We start from the raw sequence: 15,795 nt of genomic DNA on the forward strand, positions 1-15,795 counted from the left end.
TAAGCATTTAATAAAAATTTGTTGATTGATTTTTGATTTGAAATTTCAACTGCTATAATTTATATAGGGAGGTTAGATAGTGTAATAGATTCTTAATTATTCTTAATAATAGAGTGCCAGGCTTAGAGTTAGGAAGAGTTCAAATCTGGCCTTACTGGCTGTGTGACTTTGGGCAAGTCACTACACTATTTGCTTCAGTTTTCTCATCTGTAAAATGAACTGGAGAAGGAAAAATTAAGCCATTTCAGTTTCTTTGCCAAGAAAGTCTCATATGAAGTCATAGGGAGTTGGAGATAAATGAAAAATGACTAAACAATATAATTTGCATGTCACAAGCTATTTAAGATTTAAAGTTATGTTTCTTGTGGTTATTTGCAATTTGCAATTCTTTTTTTGAAAGCTATTTGTATTCCTTTACCATTTGTATATTGGGGAAGGTTCTGTGTCTTATATCTTTGCCCACTCCCAGCCGATCTTGGAAATCACTGTTTTATCAGGAACATTTGATTCAAATATTTTTTCCACTAGATTTTTTTCTCTCAGTATTCTCTCTCCCATTGATTTTGTTTTTGAAAATGTGCTCTTATTGTACATAATTAAAATTATTTATATTGTATTTTATGGTCACAATTATCTCTTGAGTAGGAATTTTCCCTATAAACACATGTGTAACTCCAGAAGAATGCTTTCAAAGCAGGGCCTACATTTCATTCCTCCATCTTGCCCTGTTGAATTAAGTACTTGCCCACCAGGATCTTGCATATTAATGGAGGAGCCAACATGTAAGTAAATAGGTGCTGGCTTTGTATAAGATAAGTTTGAATGTTCAGAGTAAAAGAAATGTGACCTTAAAGTCAGCTTAAAGGATAAGATTTAAATGGAGACTAGGAAAGGTCTCTTGAAGTAGGTGGTACAGTGGATAGCTTGTTGGCGATGTAGTTAGGAATACTTGATTTCAAATTTCTGTATACTTCACTTAACCTTTTCTGGCCTCATCTTGTTCATCTGTAAAATGGAGATAAGGAAACACCTATCTAACAGGATCATAAGAATCAAATGAGATAATATATATATAAAGCTCTTTTTAAACCTTAAAGCACTTAAAAAATTTTAGCTATTATTTTTAGAATAACATTATTTCATTGTTGTTTCATCTTTATGTTGCTTCATATAATAGGATTTCCTTTAATCTTGTAGGTTAAAACACCAAGGCAGCAAACTAGTTTTATGTGGTTATAATAAATTAGTGATGAATCAAGAATGAAAAATCTGCTTTTCTTTTCTCTAGAAAGAACTCTTCTCTATCTGCCCCATCTAGGATCATTAGCCATGCATGAATGACTATTTTAAAGTGCTGAGATTTTGTCTTTAAAAAAATCCTACATTAGATCACTACTTAACAAAAATGAAAGAATAGCCATAATGAAAAGCCTTGCTTTGGTGAAAGAAGCTCGAAACGGGTTTGCAGTGTAAAGGGAGCAAATTTCCACTTAGGTGTGTTTGTAGTGGCCCTGCTATTTGTTTCCTAGCAGCTATGACATGCAGCTAAATAACTAGCCTCTTGAAAACCTTGTTGAACATTTCTGTTCCTTTTACTGTGCAAATCTGTCAGCCATCATGCTTTGTAAATAAAAGAATGTAAAGAGAGCAAGGAAAGGAATTTGAAATGTCTTCAGTTTATCGGGCTTGGGTAGATCTAGATTGACCAACCAATCTCTATTCAGCTTTCCCCTTGGTGTCATCAAACAGAAGTGTCAAACATTCAGCTCCATAAACCACTCTCTTCGAGTATAGTTAAACCAGATTAAAATGTAATTAGGAAATATTTTTTCAAATACAACAAGGTGTTTAATGAACAAATTCATTTTCTGCAAATATGAAACTTGCAGGGGAGGGAGAAAGGCAGGGAAAGGGGAGTAGAAAGAAATAACATCTCAACTACATAGGAAACCATATTAGGAATGCAGGCAAAATGGGAAGAATTTTTTTTATGGTCCTGGGTGGGTGGGATATGAGAGTCAGGAGACCATGATTGAAAAAAAAAAGTTTTGGCCATAAAATAAAAATATGTTCTGTTGCTTGTAATTGGGAAATAATTAATAAAAATAAATCAAAATATAACATAACATTACTTTTTAAAATTGTCAGCGTGTGGCTCAGGGATCCTTATGTCTAGATTCATGACCCATGCTTTTATTTGTATTTGACACCATCATGGTGAAAGATATTCAGAGTTAATCAGTCACCAAGCATTGTTAACTCCCTTTCATATGCCAAGCACTAAGAATACAAAGAAATGTAAAAACTGAAAAATAATTGATGCCCACAAGGATTTTACATACTAGTGGGGGTGACAACACGTAAATACTTAAATCCTTATAGGATACACATAAAGTAAAAGAGGGAAATCTTAGATGAGAAGACTCCACTAGATGGAGGAGAAAAGACTAGGAAAGGTCTTTTGCAGCAAGTGATAGTTGAGCTAAGACTTGAAGGGTGTTTGAAACAGAAGTGAGGAAGGAAGGGATTCAAAATGTAGGGGCAGCCAGTGCGAAGGCATAATCATAGGCAAGACAGTGAATGATGACATTGGATTGTAAAATGTGTGGAGGAGAATAAAGTTTAAGAAGATTGGAAAGGATATGAAGCTCTTTAAGTAACAACATGATTTTACATTTGATCACAAAGTTCATAGTGATCTGTTGGAGTTTATTAAGCAGGAAGATAATATAATTGGACCTGTGCTTTAGCATATTGCTTTGGCAGAAATCACTTTTGGAGGATGAATTGTAGTAGGAATAATAATGATCTCAATGTATTCTTGCTTCCTTTTCCCTTTTCCTATCCCCAGATGACTGCTTTTCTTTCCCAAGTTAAAAATATACTCTTACCCCCTCCAAAAAAAAAAAGCACAATAATTTTAGTACTAATTACTAATAACTAATTTGCTTTTTCCATGGATATTTCTAAGGAAAGCACCAGCAACAAATTGTGTTAGTCCCATTATGTTTTAATATTATGGATTAAATAAATGCTTGAAGATAACTGCTACTATTACACATGTTTAATTCTTATTTTAAAATAGCTTGTGTATTGAAACAGGCCTGATGTATAAATGGGCCTACAGGAGGAATCAGGACTGAGAACTGAATAGTAGGACAAAATGCTAACCTGCTCTTTAGAGATGCCAGAGCTTTTAAGGATCCCCAAGATGCATATTATCTCAGAGAAACATCTTTATGATAAAAATGTTTTTTTCTGATAATTCTGGACAATTGAGAAACATGGAACTTCACAATCATCAGGGAGTTGAAGTTTCTGTGACTCAAAAGGAGCTATATGGTGGGTCAAAGTAGGCTGGAGAACAGTTCCAATGACTATATAAAAGATATAATTATAATAATTAATAACATGAGTACTTTAAATAAATAGTGCTTTAAGATTTGTAAAAGACTTTACATGGGTTATCTTATTTGATTTTTCCAACAACTCAGGAAAGGTGGATGGAGCACTGGGCTGGGAATCAGGAAGACTCATCTTCCTTAGTTCATAGCTGACCTCAGACACTTCACTAGTTGTGTCACTTCAATCCTGTTTGTTTGCCTCATCTATAAAATGAGCTAGAGAAGGAAATCACTCCAGTGTCTCTGCCAAGAGAAGTTCAAATGGAGTCATGAAGAGTTGGCTATGACTGAAAATAACTGAAATTATTAGCCTCAAAAAACTGAGTCAAAGAGAAGTTCCCAAGATCACGAAGCTAGTAAGTCTCTGAGGTAGTACTTGAACTTGGGTCCTCTTGATTCCAAGCCAAACACTCTGCACTGTTGGGTGCATTAAGGAAAAGAAAGGCTAGAAAAGAAAGTGGGCCAGTTAGCTAGTGAGAACACTGCATAGAACATCTGGCCAGGAGAGTTCTCCACTCTCCATTGGTATTCATAATGTCAATATAACAGTGCCTCTAGTGCATTGGGTAGATCCTCTATGGAGCATCTATGAAAGAACATGGACAAGATTCAAATAGTTTAAGGAGGCTTGCTGATCTCCATCAGGGAATATTCCCATTGATGAAGTCACAAATCTTTTGAAAAAGTTCATAGGATCATGGATTAGGATTAAGCTGCTTGATTGTAGGAACTGTTTACTATTTGGCTAATTAGTTTTATTCTATCATTTTACATACACAGAGGGATAACACAGTGCTTGTGACTTATCCTATTTCCTCTAGGTAAGTTTTTGAACCAAGAACCCAGTCTAATTCCAATCTCAATTGGTTTATTTTCTTTTCAAAAATAGCCCTTGGATAGAAGAAGGTACTGCATATTAGTAAAGGGAGGCTTCCTTTTGAGTATTCTTTTTTTAATAGATTGGAGACAATATTTCTTGTAATGCTCTTTGATGGAAACCCACAGTATATTTCTGGTTCCTCTTGTATGAAAACCATAGTATCTGGGAACTAGGAACTCATTTTCCAAAAACCAATCACATGAAACAATGATTTGGTAGAATTTGAAGATAAAAAAATGAAAAGGGGTTTTCTCATGTTGAGCTCCTTTCAAAGTCCTATTTGTTTCATATAATTTTTGATATCTAACATCAGTGAGAATATCCTTTCTCTTAGAGAATCAACTTTTTTTCTCAGCCCTTAGCCAGACAAATGTGAAATGCCCTTTAATAATAAATAGTCCACAGGCTGTTGTACTCAGGATCAACTAGTCCATCTGTCTGCTTCCCGCATGTTTAGCTTCTTAATTGCTAAACTTCATTTTGTCTCTTTAGATCAAGTATTTTCTTCTCATCAGTGAAATAGCAGCTGTTAGAGATAGAGAGACTAAGTTTGCCTTTCAATCACCCAATATCTGAAACCTCCTCACTGATCTTAACTTCTTCTCCATCCTTACTGCAGTAAATTCTTCCCATGGACTGCCTTGTCTGTTTTCCTAAAATAGTGTTTTTATCTGTTTATAAACCCTGCTCCAGCAACTTCTAAGGTTCCAGGATAAAGGATACAGAATAAAGCCTGATCTTCTAATCTGTCATTCAAATCCCTCCCCTCATGGACTTTCCTGAATAAATTTTCTGTTCTAATCATATCTTTTGCTCACAATATCCTCTCCTTCCCCAAGTACTTCCTGTCTGCTGTCTTATTCATATCCATTTTTAGGTTCAGCTCAGTAAGTCAGTTCAATTCAATAAGCATTTATAGGTACCTGTTATATACCAGGCACTACATATACTGACTTTCTCATCCCTCCCCCCAAAAAAGAGAAGAAATAGTTCCAACAATAAAGAAGCTTAAATTCTATAGAATCTCAAAGGAAACCCTACTTGATCACTCCTGTTTGTAATAATTTCTATTTCTCTGACTCAAAATTCTAAAATACTTATTGGTCATTTCACATGGAGAGGAGGGATAAGATTGAAACCAAATAGGGATGGAGCCATGGGAGAAAACAAGAATTTTATAGGGCTTTTGCAAATTTGGGGCCAGTGAAAGGTTAAGCAGTAAAGTCAAAGATGTAAGATAGAGGATCATTAAGCTACCTTGTAAACAAAGTTCAGAGTTGAAAAGACTCAGGCTGGTGCCAATCCTTAATCCAGATAATAGTCGTAGTAGTAATAATAGGTCATAAACAGGGTCTGCTTTTTGAAGGCAAGCTTCATCTGGGAAACCAGGAAGACAAACCAATGGAAGATCAAAGTGAGGATTTCTAGATGAAGATGAGAAATAGTTTTCCTTGTCCACAACACAACTGACCTTCTTTATAGACTAAGGGACTAATGGGGCTCTCATTCTCCCAAATATGTTATTAGCTATGATGTCTCCTAGCTAACTTTTTGGATTTATACTATTAAATTTGACAATTATCACATAAAATTTTTGGTATTCTATTTTATTGGTTTTTTTATTGTTTTTTTCTCCTAGATTAGCTTTCAAGCATTTTGAGAGAGAGAGAGAATATGTTTTACTTATCTCTGTTCTTGACACGTAGTAGGTTTCCATATTAGTTTGTAGAGTGAATGTTGAGTGAAGTGATATTTAGTTAGTTGATTTTTCATATACCTTATCTCCCAAATTAGATTGTGAATACCTTTAAGAAGTTATAAGTCCTAAAATCTCCTCATAGCATCTAGTGATACATTGAACATTTTAAGAATTGAATCATTGTTGATTGAATCATATTGGATTGTAATGTGAACAGAAACAGGCTGTAAGGATGAAAATAGTTTGAACAGGGCAACATAACTGTAAAGTTAGGGAAGAAATATATTAGTCCTGTAAAATACATTTCCATTTCCATGAGCTAGAATAGCAGCGCCTCAAAATTTATGGTTTGGATGGTGACATTCTTTAATACTGATTGTCCTCAATTCTAAAGGGAAATACACCTAAACATTTAAAAAGTTTTATTTACATCTTTTGATTTTACACCATAATTATTTTTCCATATAGAGCCTTAGCTACCCAATGAACTCTCCTTTGTAATAAAAAAAAAGTTAAGTAAAATAAATTAATGTAACAACCCAATCAGACACCTTTTACAATATTCTGGCTCCCTTGGTCACCCTCCTCTTTATTGAAGAAGGTTTTGTATTCTTATCATCTATTCTCCTGGACCAAAAATTATCATTGTAATTAATCAGAGTTGAACTGATTTTCAGTTTTCATTTACATTATTGTAGTGATTGCATGTATTGTTCTGATTCTGATTACTCTTTGCCAGTTCATCCATTCTTTCTCTGCTTCCTCATATTTTGATGCCTTATTACATTATACTATGCTTTGTTTAGGCATTCCTCAATTGATGGACACATTTTTTTTTTACATTTTTGCAGCTAAAAAAATTCTCTCTATGGACATTAATGATAGAAATTATTAATAAATTAAATAATAATAAATTAATGTTTATTAAATGCCTATTATATGCCAGGCACTATGCTAAACATTTTACAAATATTATCTTGTGTCCTCACATCAACTCTTTAAAGTGGGTGCCACTATTATTCTTATTATGTAGTTGAGTCAACTGAGGCAAATAACAGTTTAGCTGATTTGCCCAGGATTACACAAATCTTTCTGACTCTAAGGACCAATGCTTTATCCAATACACCATGTAGATACCATAATGTATATCAGAATTGTCATATCTTTGATTTTCTGAAGCCATATGCATTTGCTTAGTGGTGGAATTAAAATGTGTCATGTATATCCAAATTATTTTTCAGAACTTTGAATCAACTCACATCTCCATCAACAGAATATCAAAACACCTCTTTTCTTGTTATTCCTCTAATATTAATTACTTTGGACTTTGGTTGTCTTTACCAATTTGATAAGAGGTTGTTAATGTCAAAATTATATTAACTTTTCTTTCCCTTATTAATGATTTTTTTCAGTTCATGTCCTTTTTTGTGTTAAAGATATAAAATAATTTTGGCATGTTCCCACAGAACCAATTTAGGGGTATAGATTTTGAGAACCTTAGGGAAACACTTCCAGAAATGTAAAAATGTTTTCCAAAATTATTCAAAGGAAAATTGTAGAAAAAAATAAAGCTACTTCTATGCCCCCATTTCATTGTTTTCTAGACACAAAGGCCCAGTAATACCTCTATCTGACATTTTTATTTTGATGCATGAGAGTCCAGAATGTTCATGAAATCTACTAAATGCCACCCACAGAGTTTAATTGGTTTTTAAAATTGCAATTATTCTTAATGACATTAAATACAAAGAAATGAACAGCTGCACAAGAATTTTTAATACAGTTTTTGAAGTCACCCCCACTTCTGTTATTTCTATAAATTTTCATGAGATAGCAATTTTATAGTATCTATTATTTTACCTTCTGTACTGGAGATCTTAAACACTAACTTAGTAAATTCATAAGTAAAAGTAGTCCTCGGGCTATCCCACCATTGGACCAAGACTGAAAGAGTTCCAGTATGTGTGTATGTGTGTGTGTGTGTGTGTGTGTGTGTGTGTGTGTAAATATATCCATGCTTAATTGTAGTCATCTTGGGAGAGATGGCAGGGGAGAAAGGAAGGAAAAGAATAAAGTTAAACTGCATGATAGAGGACAAAAGAAAACCTATAAGGAAGCAGAGGAAAAATGGACAGCTCTGAATGCAATGTGTAATGTTTATTATAGAGGCTTTCTTGAAATGGAAATTTATTGTTTCATATTTTCAATCCTTCCTTATGTTCTTTTATGTACATAGTAATGCTTTTTTCTTTTTCTATTATTTCTTCAAGTTTCAAATAAATTTTTTAAAAAGAGTTCCAGATCCCTCTCTTAAGTTAGAGCATATGACCTAGAACAAGTCACGCTTTGAGCCTCAGTTTTTTTGTTTGTAAGATGTGCAAATACTATGAATTATTATTCTCACTATCTACTTAAGGGATGATATTATTATGAGGATCACAGGAAGTAATAGATATAATATGTTTTGGACCCCTAAATCTCAATATTTATATGACTAATGCTTACTTGGCATTTGAAGTTCACAGAATATTCCCCTCACAACAATCCTATAATATGTGATGTCAGTATTATCATTCCTATTTTACATCTGATAAAACAGAAGCTATAAGAGGTCAAAAGATTTTCCCAGAATCATCCAACTAGAGAACTGCTTAGACAGGATTTGAAAACTTTCCTAGCTTCACATCCAGAGTTGTCTTCACTGGTCTTTGCTGCTTCTTATAATGTAAAGTTACTGGTTAATTTTATTATTGGGTCAAAAAGCATGCAAAGTTTAGTAACTTCTTAGATCTATTTTTAACTGCTTTCTTGAATAGCCATTCCTATTCCTGGCTCCATCAGCAATGTATAAATATATTTATTTTCCTGTAGTGCCTCCTCTTTGTCAATTTCCTTTAAAATTTTTTTGTCAGCTTTGCCAGTTTGATAGATATGAGGTGAAACCTTTCAGTTACTTAAATTTTGATGATTTGGAATATTTTTTTTCTATAGTGACTGAGAGCTTGAATTTCTTCCTTTGAAAATCAACTATTCCATTCTTTGATCATTTATTATTTAAAGAATGGTTTTTATTTTTATACATTTGAATATACTCCCTATGTATCTTGGAAATATCCCAAAGAGGTCAAAAAAGGAGAAAAAGGAGATATATGTCTATTTCTATGTGTATGCATATATATAACACATGTGTATGTACACAGACATATGTATACATGTGTATATATTTGTATATTATATATACAAACACACACACATATATATATATAGTCTATATATCTCTATATCTTTATAGAATGATTTTGTTGTTTAGTCATTTTCAGTTGTATCCAACTCTTCATGATTCCACTTGGAGTTTTTTTAGAGAGATAGTAGAATGGTTTACCATTCCTTCTCTAGCTCAGAAACTGAGGCACAAATTTCAGTGACTTGTTTAGGGTTGCACAGCTAGTAAGTAAGCGTCTGAGATCAAACTTGAATTCGGGACAAGGAGTTGTCCTGATTCCAGGCATGAACACTTAGATGCCCCTGTAGAATTATAGATATGTTTGTATAAAATATGGCAGCTCTTTTTATAGTGACAAAGGGGTATCCATCAATTGAGGAATAGTTGAACAACTTATGATATGTGAATGTAACAAAACTACTATTGTGCCATAAGAAATGATGAAAGGAGCACTTTCAGAGAAATTTGGTATGTTCAAATTGTATCTTGTGATAGTTCCCATAACCACCCCATTTAGTATGGTAAATAAGCATGTAAGTAGCCAGTGTAAGGAAACAATAAATAAGAAGCAGAAACTAAGAGAATAAAGAATGACAAAGAAAATACTATTCAAAAACTCCTAAATTAATTGAAGTCACTAAATTAAGAGAAGACAGCCAAGTCCTAGTACAGATACTCTATCTGCAAGCTATAGATAAGTACCAGATATGTGTAGTAAAATTAGAGAAATATTACATTAATGAGGCAAATCTAAGGTGTCATTGGTGACTTTTGAGATGATATCAGAAATATTTTGAGATGTGTGCTAAGGTGGTACAGATCAGATTTAAGAATGGGACTCCCAAATCCTGTCCCTTGAGCACTTTTCCAACTGCTAAAAGTCCATGTTGCCCGAACTCTCCACATCAATCCACGGTTCTGTAAATGATTGGCTGTGCTTCTGTCCCTCTTCTTCTTTTTCCTTGCTGTTTGCCTCTTTCTCTAACTCCATTCCTCCCTCATTCCCAAATAATCTGCCTCTGGTCTCTCTCTACCTTATTAAAGTATGATTGATGAATTACCCACTTGCCTTCTATGTGATGTTTTCTGGTCCAAAGATTTGGTCTTGTTCACTCTGACCCTATCAGAACCCCATGATAGTGTTTACTTTTAAGACAAGGATAGAGAATGTCCAACCTGTGGGCTATATAGAGCCCTCAAAATCATTTGGTCTGTCCTTGCTAAGGCAACTATAGGTAATGATGAGCTGAAAGCTAGATATAATAACCTTCCACTGCTTGAATTTTTAAGATGATAATTTTATATGGCTTATGAATGATATTATAAATATCCAAATGGTTCTTGTCAGAAAAAAAGTTTCCCCACTCATGTTTTAAAACATAAACTGGATTTCTGGGTTAGGTAAACATGGCTCTGGGTAGAAATCAAGGGCTGATAAAGGAACCTGTCTCCCTTTGAATGGGTACCTCTTTTTGGGGTTGGTGTTAAAAAAATACCTGTAGAGATTTGGATGAGCTACTGCTGAGGGGAAAAAAATGTCTAATTCAACAAATATTTGAAGGAAGTGTTTCCTAAGTTTACCTTCCCAAACTAAACATCTCCTTTCCTTGTATGCTATAATTTTTTTAATTCCCTCACCAATTTACTCTCCTTTAATCATAGACTCTAAAGATGGATGTTAAACTAGAGTTCATAAGTCTAACTCTCTCATTTTAGAAATGAGAAAATTGAGATTCAGAGAGGTCAGACAGGTTGTCCAAGATTACAGACAAGAACTATCAAAGCTGAAAATCAAAACTAGGCCTTAATGTTGAAGTCTTACTCTATAGGGTAGAACAAGACTATCTTCCTCAGAATTCATATCTTCTTGTTCAACTATTACACAGAAAGCTGTAGAATTAGAATAATTGTCCAGAATATACTCTTTGGGGTCCTAGGACCCTCTGTTAAAAACCAGGGTCACCTCTATCTCTTGGTCACTAATAAAGCTAATTGATAGACATTTGCCAAGTTCCTGCTATATTCAAGATACTATACAATTTAGTTTTTAACTTGAAGAAATTTACAGTTTTTATAAAATTCAATATAATCCAACTATATTCAGCATTACTGATACATAGATTAAAAAAACCTGAGATATAGAGTTTAAGGAATTAGCCCATTATCACACAACTGTTAAGTGTCTGAGATTATTTGAACTCAGGTCTTTCTAATTCTCACATTCTATCCTTTGTACTATTCAACAACTCTAGGAAATAGAGAACCAGGATTTGCCTTCTGGTCTTTCGAATCCAAAGTCAATGTTCTTTTCTCAAAGAGAAAGAGCCCTAAGTCTATAGATCTATAAGTGTGTATATGTTTACATATATGTATAATTATATGATATATAATGCTATAATATGTTGTAAGTCACATTATATTAATATCATTACTTAATATATAATATCTGGATATATTTTATACAAGGCTGGTTTCTGCCTTAAAGGCATATATAGACTTTCAATATAATTCAACCATGTTAAGCACTAATGACATAAGACTGACACAGATAGATAGATAAATGTTGAATAAGTGGTGCTCATGCAATATTCAAATGTAGCTCTCTAGAGAACATTTGAAAAATGAGATTAAAATTCTTGAGAAGGGTTTAGGGGTAGAAATAGGTATCTGAGTGGTCACACAAGGCACAAGCATATTAAGTGATCATCAAATCCATGAAAATGGACAAGTTCATCATTGAAAAGAATGTTAGATAAAAGAGGAGGGCCAAGAACAGAACTTTGGGAGATACCCATAGTTAAGGGTCTTAGAAAAATGAAAAATCACAAAAAGAGTAGTTAGAGACAGAGGAGGTAAACTGTGATAGTGAAAAGTCTGTGAAGCCAAAGAAGAGGAGAGGGAATTAAGAAGGAAGAGGATGTTCCATTATCAAAGGTATCCTGGGAGTCTAGGGAATAAAGACTTGAGGAAAACTATTAGATTTAGGAAGAAAAAAAGAATTCTTCCATGATTTTAGATAGAATTGCTTTAGAAGAGGAATTGGTATCTAAGCAAGGGCTTGAACAAGTATCTGGTGAGAAACTAGAAATAACAAGTACAGACTATTGTTATTTGACTCACATTCTCAATTTGGAAGGAGCCTCTGAGGCCATCTAGTACAACCCATACCTGAATAAGAACCTGCTTAACAACATATCCTCAAACTGGTTATCCAGCTTTTGCTTAAAAGCTTCCAACAAGGGAAATCACCACCTTCCAATGTTGTCAATTCCAATTTTGGATATTCCTAATGGGTAGGAAACTTTTATTTACATTGAGTCTCTCTGCAAGTTCTATCCATCACACCTGGACCTGCCTTGAAGACACTCTCATTCTCCTCAAAGTCTGTTATCTTTTCAAGCTAAATGTCCCCCTTTCTATCAGTGTCTCATTGTATGGCATGAACTTAGAGGCAATAACAATATTGGTTGCTTTCTTCTGGATAGTCTCCATCATATCATTGTCCTTAAAATTCAGATCCGAACATAATTCTTATAAAGTGATCAGATTAGACTAAAAAGCATATGAGTGAGCAAGAAGAGATGTGGGGGAAAGAGTTATTAGAGAAATAGAGAAAAAGGAAGGAAGAAAGAGACACACAGAGAGAAACAGAGAGGCAGAGACAGAAGGAGAGAATTTAAATTCTACCTAAGGCAGAAATCTAAGATGTTAGAGAGATTCCTAAGATTTGTCAAACCAGGTAACTAACTACTGGTCTTTTCTTACTGATTGATTCATGCAGATACTAATTGCACTTCTAGAAGGAATACAGAAATTTTACTAAATAAAGTCTTGGGCAACAAACCATTGAGGCATAGATGGTCCTTTCAATTAAAGGGAAAGTGGTCAAAAGAAAAAGGTTGATTTAGAAAGTGAATAGTTGATTAGGAAGATAATTGTCAAAAGAGTAAGAAGTGGATTTTTAGACCATAGCTTAATATATAGGAATGACAGATTCCTGGTTATCTACATAGTGCATTTAATGAAACTGATCAGAACATTGCCTCTACTCTGTTATTATATTCAATCACTCATTGGTGTCCTGTTCTTCATGGACCATAGTATGCTAGACCCTTCTCTCAAGTTCTATCCAAGTCCATGTTGATTGTTTCCATAAAACTTTCTATCTATTTTATCATTTTTCCATTGCTTTCTCTTTTTGTCTCCAACCTTGACTTCTCATTACATGATTAAAGCTTCAGCTTCAATATTTGACCTTCCAGTGAAGTCTGAATTAATTTTTAAAAATATTGACCAATTTGATCTCCTTGCAATTCTAAAAGTCTTCTCCAGTACAGCTTGTTAAGTATCAATTATGCAGCATTCAGTTTTCCCTATAGTCCAAATCTCACAGCCATACACTGCAAGTAGAAAATCCATAGCTTGACTATTCAGAACTTTTATTGGCGAGGTGATATCCCTGCATTTTAGTATGCTATCCATATTTGTCATAGATTTCTTTCCAAAGAGCAAGAATCTTTTATGGCTGCTATCTACAGTGACCTTTGAGTTCAAAAACATGAAATGTAATACTTTCTTTTCCCTCTGTTTTCCAGGAAGTGATAAGACCAGTTGCTAAAATCTCAATTTTCTTTTTATGTTAAGCTTCAAACCAACTTTGATACTTTCCTTTTTTTACCATCATTAAAAGGTTTTTAATTCTTCTTCATTTTCTGTCTCCAGGTATTTTCTCCATATTTGAGATAGTTTATATTTCTTCTGGCAACCTTAATTACACATTTGATTCATCTACCTTGGCATTTCACATGATATACTCAACATATGAATTGTTTGTAGTTGTCTTCCACACTTCCCCATTAACATATTGGGACACTTTCTGACTTGAGGGGCTCATCTTCTTATATCATCTCTTTTATCAATTTATTTGTCCACAGTTTCCTTGACAAAAATATTGGAATGATTTGCCATTCCCTTCTCTGGTGAATTGCTTTTTGTCAATGGGCTCCACTAAAATCTGTCTATCTTGAGTAACCCTAAACATTGTAACTTAGAATTTCATTGAGCAATGTAAGTCCCTCCACTGCAATAGTGATTAAAGTAATCCAGAAGGGGAATGTAGTTCAAAATCTTGCAAACTTAATCAGAAGGTATTTATACTGAAAAGGACAGGGGAAAGAGAAGGGTAACTATACAGCTAGTGACTAAGCTATATAGCAGAAGGGGTAGCTACAGTATAGGAAGAATAGCAATTGAAGCCACCAGAAGATTACAGAAATAAAAATCTAAGAAAGAAATTACAGATATGGTGCTATATATCTGTATATAAATGTATGATGTTTGGATACAAACAAGATAAACTTAAATTCCTAATGCAAAGATTCAAATTTGACCTCACAGGTATTTCCTCACAACTACTACAAATGTAATGAATCATATGACTGGAATTTGATTTGGGAAATAAATCTCTTTATTCAAAAGAGTCAGGACTTGGGGTGGTAGAAGCATAATATTTTTTGCTATGATGCAATTTTATGGAGAAATACAATAATAATAAGGGAGGGGCATTTAAATAAAGGATACTGCAGGCAGAAACATAAAGGTGTTTTTTGTTTGTTTGTTTTCAGTCTATAGACCAACTGGATAGAAAAGAGATAGAAGAGGATCTCGGGAAGCAGATCTCAAGCCTGGTACAAGGTATGATATTGTAATGATGGAAGTTTCTTGAAAGCAGGGACAGTTTTGCTTTTGTCTTTTTAGGACATGTGGTAGCTCTTCAAAGATGCTTGCTGTTCTGGGATTATAATGTTATAGATTTAGAGAAGGAAAAGGCTATTCGATATAAATCTTTCTTTTTACATTTAAGGAAAGTGAGGCCTGCAGAGGTTAAATATGTGCTCAAGGTCATATTGGTAATAAGTGTCAGAGGTTGAATTCTCTATTCTCTCCTGGTAATATAGAACATTAAAAACAAAGGACCTATTAGAAACTATTAATCATCTTTAGGAACTTTTTTTGATTCTTTGGAAAAGGAAATAATAAAGCATACGAGTAAAAGTAATTCTGAGTAAAGTTAATAGTCCTGATGGTTTGGAAGAGCCTACAAATAATTCTCTGGGTTTGGGTAGGGCAGATTTGGCACTTGCATATTTATGCATATGGACCAACCATAGGTACAATCAAATCAGGTTAGGTCTTGTTCAATCAGTGAATCTAATGTGCTAGAGATATTCTTTACATTTTGCTTTGTTTTCAGGGTGTTTAAATGGTCACAGAGGCGAATATCAAGGACCCATTTTGTTTTGTTTCTCTTAACTACAGTCCATAAGAGGAGTTTCAGTGAACTATATAAGTTTGACAAGCAGCTGCATGTGAAGAACGAATTAATTCTATTCTCACTTAAGCATTCCTTTTAAGGGCTTTCAAGTATCCTGTCTCTTCTTATAATACTAATTGGTGTCAAATCTTATGGTGGAAGAGAGATGAGGAGCTTTTTTTTTTTTTTTTTAGGCTTTGGACAAATTAGAATAATTCAGAGAAGAATCATGTAGATGATAAAGAGCCAGAAGGCATGACTGGAATTAAAGCAGTG

At 33.9% G+C, this 15,795-nt stretch overlaps 1 protein-coding gene across 4 annotated transcripts in view; it reads left to right on the top strand.

Annotated features, from left to right (window-relative positions):
- LYPD6B (LY6/PLAUR domain containing 6B) overlaps positions 1 to 15,795 on the top strand; it is a 217,819-nt gene that overhangs the window by 112,970 nt on the left and 89,054 nt on the right. For all 4 annotated transcript variants that reach the window (XM_051985857.1, XM_051985855.1, XM_051985856.1 and 1 more), the window contains one exon: positions 14,831 to 14,900. The gene's annotated coding sequence lies outside the window, so the exon portion shown is untranslated. The remainder of the gene's footprint in view (positions 1 to 14,830; positions 14,901 to 15,795) is intronic.

Source organism: Antechinus flavipes, chromosome 3 (genome assembly GCF_016432865.1).
Source record: "Antechinus flavipes isolate AdamAnt ecotype Samford, QLD, Australia chromosome 3, AdamAnt_v2, whole genome shotgun sequence".
NCBI classification, from domain to species: domain Eukaryota; kingdom Metazoa; phylum Chordata; class Mammalia; order Dasyuromorphia; family Dasyuridae; genus Antechinus; species Antechinus flavipes.